Below are 8,993 nucleotides of genomic sequence, written 5' to 3'. Positions count from 1 at the left end.
TCCTTTTGAAAATCGATAAACATTCTTTATGTTTCATTAAAAAGGCCGCGGAGTTGGGGTGGAACATGTATTTCCGTCGTTGCAAACTATTCTTTTTAGTAATTTGTTTGCATTTTGTTTAGACGAGGCTTGTTTTTATTAAAAGGGAAACAGAATCAATACAAGAACCCCAGAAGCATGGCCATCCATCTCTACCCTCTTCTGCTCAACCTCATGTTGAGTGAAACTTTAGTTGAAGGGCTGCCAGAAGATAAGTACTGAGGTCAAGAGGACTCTCTCTGCTTGCCTAGTCTAAACAAGATGTAAATAAGTAACCAAAAAGAAGAGTTTGCAAAGAAGGAAAACTGTATTTATATATATATATAAACTGTATTCCACTAGCAACTCCCAACCTTCTATTTAATATAGCGTAAAGAATATTGAATATATTTAATGAATAAAGTGTTCCAATATTTATATCTAAAGCCCATCATCTAAATGTAAAATAACAACATCTAATATTCCAATAAATTTTGCCTGAGGTAGTTCAGGTTGATTTCATATTTTACAACAACCTGAAGCAGTAACCTATGTCTCTATTTACGTGTTGCTAGGTTTGTCCGTGTGATCTCGTGACCCATCAAGGCCACGGACGTGAGAGAGAATTGAGACAGCAGAGCCAGAGCCAGACAGCCTGAGGCCAGCTGTGGAGATCTGGGTAAGGTCAGGCCAAGTTTAGGTCTCCTCCTCCAACACCTAATGTTATTGAGCTTGGCAAGAGCAAAGGACAGCTGGTGATACCGACAACAGAGATAGAGAGAGATAGAGAGAGAGGGAGAGAGATGGAGAGCAAGACAGAGAAAGAGAGTTTCTGTTGGTGTACGTAACCAAGGACAGACAGAGTAGATTGTTTGTTGGATGATGTGTGTAGAAGTGCATGTCAGAGAGTTGTGAACGTGTGTGTGAAGTGTGAATGTGTGCATGTGAGTCTCTGTGTGTGTGTGTGTGTGTGGTTAGCTGCAGGGCATGGAGCAGGGAGCAGGGTGTTAAAAGTCCCTGCTGGAGTGTGTGTGGTGGTCGGCCTGGACCCAGCCGATGACTAACAGCCCTGTCCACAGGCCTGCAGGACATGCTTTCCACTGAGTGGGATCTCAGTGCGTTTCTGTTAGCTTGCCTCTGTTTGTGTGTATCTACGTGTGACTAACTGTGTGCGTGTGTTTGTGCACACGTGTCCATGCATGTGTAATTGGTGTGCATTTAGATGAATCATCTTCATCTGTGAGTGCTAGAGGAAACCCAGATGACAAGATCCTTGTAAAGATGCAAATATCTTCCGAGTGTGTGTGTTTGGGTAAGCTTGTGTGAAAGAGTTTGTGTGTTTGTGTGTCTGTGTGTGGGATGGGGGGGGGGGGGAGAAGGGGAATCCTCTCTCATTGGTTCTCTGCTCCAAGCAAGCAGACATTTCCACTCCAGCTTGCAAGGCATGTGGTTATCCATGCTTGGTTTGTCTCTGACCCGCCTCCCAGGGGCAGCAGAGCAGGGTGGGCCATGCATGGCGACCATTACAACCATTACCAGCAATCAGCTGAGCTTGTTAGCGCCCGAATCAAGCTAACCTCTCAAACTCCCCTCTTGATGTCCAGTGATCTTTCCATTAATGCAATAATCTGTTTTACGGAGATCTTGTCCATGCTCCGACAGTTGAATGGCGTAAACAGCACCCAGACAAACAGGTTTCTAATCCTGTACCCACGCGTGTGTGTGTGTCTTTTTTTCTGCATGTGTGTACGTGTGCATGTCAGTGTGTTCGTGTGCAGTTTATACATGTCAACGACACAATGCAGAATATCGCAAACCATGTAATGATACAGTTTAACGAACCACGCAAAGGCTCTCCATCTCACTTGAGCAGATACACACAATTATTCTTTCTAGCTTGTGCCTTCTCGCTCCGCTCTCGTCGCACTCAGAGACGAGATAGGTTTTCTTCTCACAGTGACCTCGTTTTCCACTCTCGTCCTCTTCCGGATAGGTAAACAGGCTGTAATGGTCTCCCGCATTTTGTTCCCCCTGAGTGATCCTTCACTTCTCTGGCCAGCTCAGCGTGATGGCTTCTCCGATGCTGTGTTTTGGGTTCGTTTGGTGGAAGAGAAAGCCTCTTCCAAGCACTGAGGGCAGCTTTGACAGAATCCTCCATTTTCTTTCTGCCCTCAGGCCATGAGAGCATAAGGAATAAGGTTAAAGCCTGGCTGGTAGCACACACTAGAAAACATTATCTTAAAAAGGAGAGAAGAGAAAGGGACAGAAAGAGAGAGAGTGGGGGAGGGAGAGAGTGAGAGGGGTTGGAGGGAGAGAGGAGAGAGAAGAGGAGAGTGGAGTTGGGAGACTTTTCTTTTACCTAAATTAGGAACATGGTGGCCTTGTTAGTGGAGAAGTCTGGAACTGGAAGATAAACCTCTCTCTCTCTCTCTGGGTCTCCCTCTCTCTTGCTATCTGCCTCCCCCCTCTCTCTCTCTACAGTACCTCACTCCCTCTTTCTCTATCTCTCTTTCTCTCTCTTATCCCAACTCTCTCCCTCTCTTTCTCTCTTGTTGTCTCTCGCTCTGTGTGTCTCCCCCACCCCCACTCTCTCAGTATCCCAGGGTTCCTGTGTACAGTGTCATTTTGGATCAAGTACTCGTAAAACAAAGGTAACTAAATATGTCATTTAGCATTTCAGCTTGTCTCTGTGTATAAGCACACTTACGAGACGCCTCTGTAAACCTCAAACCTGTGCAAACAGGATGTGAGGTCATTGTGGCAAAGCAGATATACCAACAGTTTAGGCGGGGCAGCAGAAAACAGCTAATAAAATGTTGATAGAATATTATCCTCACCAACTCCTGCACACACCAATGAGTTGAGGGGAAATGTGTTCAAACTGTCACATTAGAGAAAGTCTTGCTCTTGAGTTTGGTTGATGGTTCAAACTGTGAGTTATCAATGCATAGACTGGTGAAGTAAATTAGTATTTTCTCAAAACACTGGAATGATGAGGGAAGAGAGAGAGAGAAACGAGAAGAGAGAGAGTGATGGGGAGGGTATAGAGAACGTGATTCATGCTCACCACAGACCTGAGACTGTTTGGGACTGAGACATTACCGGCTGGGTGGTCTGAGTTGACGTCTCACTTCATCATTGATTTCCATGAACACAATTAGCTTTGTGTGACGCCGCCGAAATGGAGAAATCTGACACGAACAAACAAACCAACGTCGGACCGTCCATCCAGAAGTTTTGATCGTGATTAGAGAACTCGGGGATCTTCGTCGGAGTTGAGTCTGGACCCGTGTTACTGTTCTCTCTGTGACAGAATGGACCGGGCGACAGGCAGTCAACAAACAAGTGTAGAGTGTGAGCATGCCCAGAGTGATTTATCGAACAGGAAGGCTTTGATCCCACTCTGCTCTCATCTGCAGGACCCGCAGGAGTGCTAGTCGTCTCAGGCCTCGCCTGAATGTAATTGCCCACTGATGAAACTGGAAAGTGTCTCTCCAATTACGCTAGAGAGAGGTAACGTGTGCGTGTGTCTTGGTTGGTGTGGGAGAAAGAGAGAGACGGAGAGAGCAGAGAGGGACACGGGGAGAGTGAGAGAATCGGAAGGGAGAGAAAGGGAGTGAGGGAAAGAGAGAGAGGGAAAGAGAGGGAGAGAAAGACAGGGAGAGAGAGAGATGGAAGGAGAGAGAGAGACGTCGAGAGAGAAAGAGAGAAGGTGGGGTGGGGAGTGAGAGAGAGAGACAGAGATCAAGACTGCAGAGAGAGGAAGATGAATGACTGGTCGACAGCACACGGCCAAATGAATGAGAGACTGCAACAACCCTACCCAGGTCTCAGAGAGACGGCCACACCGTCACCATGCTGCGCGGTGTGACCTGCTCATTAGTGTCTGCTCCTCCGAGCCATCTCATCTCCTCCAAACCCCACAGATACCACTCACTGGAAGGACACCGAGCAGCTCAGCTCCATTGATCAGGATACACATTATTCCATTTGTAACCCACCTTGGGGAAAAGCCAAGTTAACTTTGTTGGGATAGACGGGCCAGTAGTTTCGCTTGAGCACAGCCCCACAATAAAGTTTCATAAAACAGAGTTTCAGAACAAAATGTAAGGATTTCGTCTCCTGTAAATTTCTGTGAACAGATAAATCTATTATGTTTATATAATATAATGACATTTTTCATAATAATATAATATCCTGTATATCATATATGTTTTATATCAGAAAATCAAGTCTCAGCAGAGTCAACAATAACATCACACACTCACCGGTGTCACATGTAGCCTGGTCTTGCAGATTGCTGCTGTCTGTGCCCTCACAGGTCAACAGAGAAGTAGTGAGTCCAGGTGGGGCTCAAGGGAAGCACCTTCTGAAAAAGATAGCAGGGATGGTGAGAGGCGTGGTCCTTCTACCACTGTGGAGTGGGGAAGCAGAGGAACTGCATGGTGGGAGAGCGGGGACCCTAATATCTCAGACCAGGGGTCACGAGACGATCTGACGCCAAGGAGCCAAGCATTGGAGCGCAAAACGTCTGTTTGACGTTCTGGAGGAATGTGAGACCCAGTAGGGAATTATATTGCCAGATATAGCTGACCATCCACAACCAGAGGACACTCAGTCATCCAGTGTTGACTCCAGCCCTTGTAACAGGTAAACAGACTTAGAGAGGCCTGCTGAATGCTTCTTGTTAAGGCTCATTTAGCCACCCTTGTGCCTGCCTCTGTTACCATGTCAACAATTAGAGGGGGTGGATGTGTGAGGGAGGCAGGGAGAAAGAGATAGAAAGAGAGACAGAGAGAGAAAAAGAGAGATTTAGAGAGAGAGAGAGAGAGAGAGAGAAAGGGAGAGAGAGAGATAGAGACAGAACAGAGAACAGACAGTGAGTGTTTGAGGGTGATTTCAGGCACCATATGGTCTGTGAAACATCTGTGTGCCCGGGGGAGTTTGAGGGACTGATGGAATTCCTTTACTCCAAAAGAAAATACATTATTATGATTGAATAAATAAATAACGTGTAAAGTCATTTAAAGTCACCTGACGTACTTAAATGGCTAGGGAGGTTTCAACACACATCTGTCTCAGTCCAATTGTATCTTCCTTGGGAGTGGATGGGAGGACTAGATGCAGAGGACTAGACTGCATACACCCTGAAATCCCACATATTCCAGTTTCACATATGAACTTGGTATAAAGCTATATTTCTTTTCAGATTTGTCTGTTTGAATCCAGAAGACCCAACTCCCATTTGCAAACAAGTCACACCCTCAATTAATCCTGTCATCAGTTTTTTTTTCTTCTCATTTGAGGATTGCTTCTGCACTCCTAGCTCTGTGGGCTCCAGAGAGAGACTGGGGATAAAGAGATGTAAAATGTCATATTTTCTTCCTTCCTTCTCTCCCTCCCTCATCAGCTCATTAATTAGCTGGGACAATTGAAATGAAAGTCATGACAGCTAGAAAATAAGGATTTTGTTCAAGAATAAAGAAGGACGTTAGGATAGGATGTAAAGATTACACCCAACATAGTTTTGAGGACTGGTGTGGAGGAGAAAGAAGAGGAACAGAAAGAGGCTCTTTTAATTAGAATCATTAGATGCATACGATGGATGACAATGTGCTTTGTTGTGTTTCTAAAACCTCATTGTGTCTGTTACAGACACTTCAAACCAGAACAAAATCTTTGTGTTTGTTGTTAGTAGTTGCAATTTATTTATTTTGTGCTGTTTTCTTTTTTCATCCAATTGTGTCTGAGGTTCATTTTTCAGGCTATGTCTTAGGCAACCAGTTCAATACATTTTATTTAATGAGTTCTTTGGAAAACGGGAAGACTTCTTATGGCCCAAGTTATGACAGAAAAAAATAACGTTAATTATTTTTTTGCAAAGTTTTAACCACTCACACATGGTGTTATTTATTTATCTACCCCCCCCCCCCCTTACAACCCATCCTTGCATCTTGTCGAGCACAGCCTATGCATATGTATAGATCCAAGTTGTTTGCCATTTTTTCCCCAATATGTTTATTTTTAAAATCTTTTTTATCTTTACTCATAATTTTGTGTTACTCCGAAGTATCTTGTCTTGATGTTCGAAATTATAATGAGATTTATGTTTCTAGGACACCATCGGAAATGAAGAACTGGTCTCAGTGGGATATTCCGAGAATCCATCCGCTATTCTCTCCCTTCCCCCTTCCTTATTTGAATCTAATAACGAAGCAGGGGATGATAGACAGGATGAGGGGAACAGAAGAGATTTGAGGCATCACGAGAGTATTACTCACCCTAGCAAGGAAATCACACACAACCAAACCTTGACAGCAAACTAAACTAAACAAACACAATAGCTACCACTGCAACTGAAGCTACACTTCAGATTTAATTCAAAGAGATGGTGCTTAGCTCTGGCACATAGGTTTAACCTTGATTTGAAATTCATCCAATCAGGTATTCATCACAAGTGTCTGTTGGCAACAGATAGCCAATGAGAGATGAGTAGATGAGGGTGTCGGGGGACCAACCCCACGTAGAGACCCTGGTTTCACACCCTGCTTCCATCTTCCCCTCTAACCATCAAAACCCAGATCGTAGAACTGACACGTCCTTTGGAGCTAGCACACAGGAGGAAGTCCTGTCTCATTTATACATGTGAATCCTGTTTGTGTGCATGCGTGTGCGCGTGGGTATATGTGTCTATATACGTGTGTATATAGACATGTGTGTGTATGTCCGTGTGTGTGCAGGTGTGTGTGTGTCTCCCCAGGCATGTGTGGGAGTCCTCCGGAAGCAGCCCCAGGTGCTGGTGGACCCTCAGGGCAGAGCATCTTATAGGATTTGCTAATGACAGATGGATAACATAACTGAATTATACACATGGTATAGATGGGAGGATATTAATGTCCGTGACTGAAGCGCCAGGGATCACAAAGATGTGAACCTCTGGAACCTTGAAAAAACCCTCCACTTCGATACTCAAATGCTCCTTTCATCTAATATTGATGCGCTTTCAACCCCTCATGAAGGCTGATTCAGACTGAGAAGATTCCGTCCATTTTAAGTGAAGCCCACGTCTTCTTCTGTGGTATGGTAGTTCCGCCTCATCCTTTACCATCTCTCCTCCACTCTTTCAACGTTCAAGGCTGATTCCTTCCCAATACTGTAAACATTTCATCAACATCCTCCTCTAACCTAACCTCTTTCACCTGACATCTTTTGTAGCCTGTCTGCTGTCAGTGTTGGCTGGGTATTCATCAAGATCACTTTGGTTTTTCTGTGGAGAGGAGCGATCCTTACTGGGGAGAGCTCTGATTGGTGGAAGCCTTGGAGTGGTCAGCCATCTTGTGGGGCAGATGGAGATGGAACTGCTCTCGCTGTCTCACACGGAGCTGTTCAGGGTCTGAGCCCCCTGCCCACCCTCTCCTGCGGTGGCCCCATCTGTTGACAGTTAGTCCTGTTGACAACCAGAGAGCTGATGAACGGTTAGCAGGCTGATCTGCAACGTGCTCTCATCGTGACATGAACACTTATCCCCAAAATAATTCCAGAGGTAGATTTAGTATTTTTATTTTGCCACTTATTTTAAGTATTCAAAATAAGTGGCAATTAATCTGACATTAGTCAGGAGTGGGAGGGCTTCAATGATGTTTCCATCACCATAAGTTTGGATTGTTTATTATCAGTGCTGGACGCCCACTCAAACCAAACGTACTTGTTCCGAGCCTCAAATCTCAGTGGGGAACTGTCAGGGTCCTCTAGGCCCTCAGAGAGGGCCTAATATATTCAAAAAATATTTTAAAGTAATCTGTTCTAATTTTATTTCATCAATTCAGAATTTGACAATCTAAAGACAATGTTTCTGAAATAAACCCTTCAATCCTGCCTATTCAGTTTGTGTTGGAATGTGAAGAGTTAAATGAAAATCCCCTTTTGTCATTATTTTGCTGCCTCTGTTGTTGGGAGGAAAATGCTAAGCAGCTCTGTGTTTGGTGGTCCAGCTATGAATTTACAGAGGGCAAAATCAAGAGTAATTCAATGAAAGACTAATTTCCATTGACAGTAAAATTGACCCCTCTAAATGGGTGGGATTTGTTATCGCTAACTTTATATCAAGTTCCGCCCGCTGTGGGGAACGCAATCACCAGCCAATTAACTAGCTAACCAGTAACGTTGGCTTGTTAGTTCACTTCACAATGGAAGCCGCGAGTAAAGTTCCCGTTAGTGAGGAGGACATAACAAATTACTGGACATTGTAGGAGGACATTTTAAATTAAAAGCAAATAATCAATTGCATGACCCAGCCATCAACCAATTCATCGTTTCAATTAAAGATCACCAAAGGTATGTCATTTAAAAACGTTTCGGCGGCCGTGCCAACTACTAATGTTAGGCCTACTATTTTGTAGCCCTAGCCTAGCCGATGTTATAGTGTTGTGCAGAATGACCGGTCAATCTGTATGCTAAATGTACCAACGCAACGTCATTATGAACAATTACCGTAAATAGAGCGGCAAGGGCTGGCTCAAATAGTGCGTAACGACCAACACAATTTAATGTAGGCCTTATTCCTACATGAAATGTAGAAATGTCCAGTTTGGGAGTCAGGTGGCTGAGCGGTGAGGGAGTCGGACTAGTAATCCGAAGGTTGCCAGTTTGTTTCCCGGTCATGCCAATTGACGTTGTGTCCTTGGGCAAGGCACTTCACCCTACTTGCCTCGGGGGAATGTCCCTGTACTTACTGTAAGTCGCTCTGGATAAGAGCGTCTGCTAAATGACAAAATATAAAGGAAATTGCCTGTCCTAATTTCCTATCAGTTTTGCTCCGTTTTTCTTTCCAATCCGTATGTAGCCTAACGTAACTTAAACTAATACAAAGTCAGATTTCAGTTACCTCTATTTGTTTTCTCACAAATCGCGTTTTTGGGCGTGATTTTAGTTTTTTTAAACGTTCCACCCTTTAAAGATCCTGTACAGCAAATTCC

This window comes from Osmerus mordax, chromosome 22 (assembly GCF_038355195.1).
Source record: "Osmerus mordax isolate fOsmMor3 chromosome 22, fOsmMor3.pri, whole genome shotgun sequence".
In the NCBI taxonomy this organism is placed as follows: Eukaryota; Metazoa; Chordata; class Actinopteri; order Osmeriformes; family Osmeridae; genus Osmerus; species Osmerus mordax.
This window is presented reverse-complemented; position numbering follows the sequence as displayed.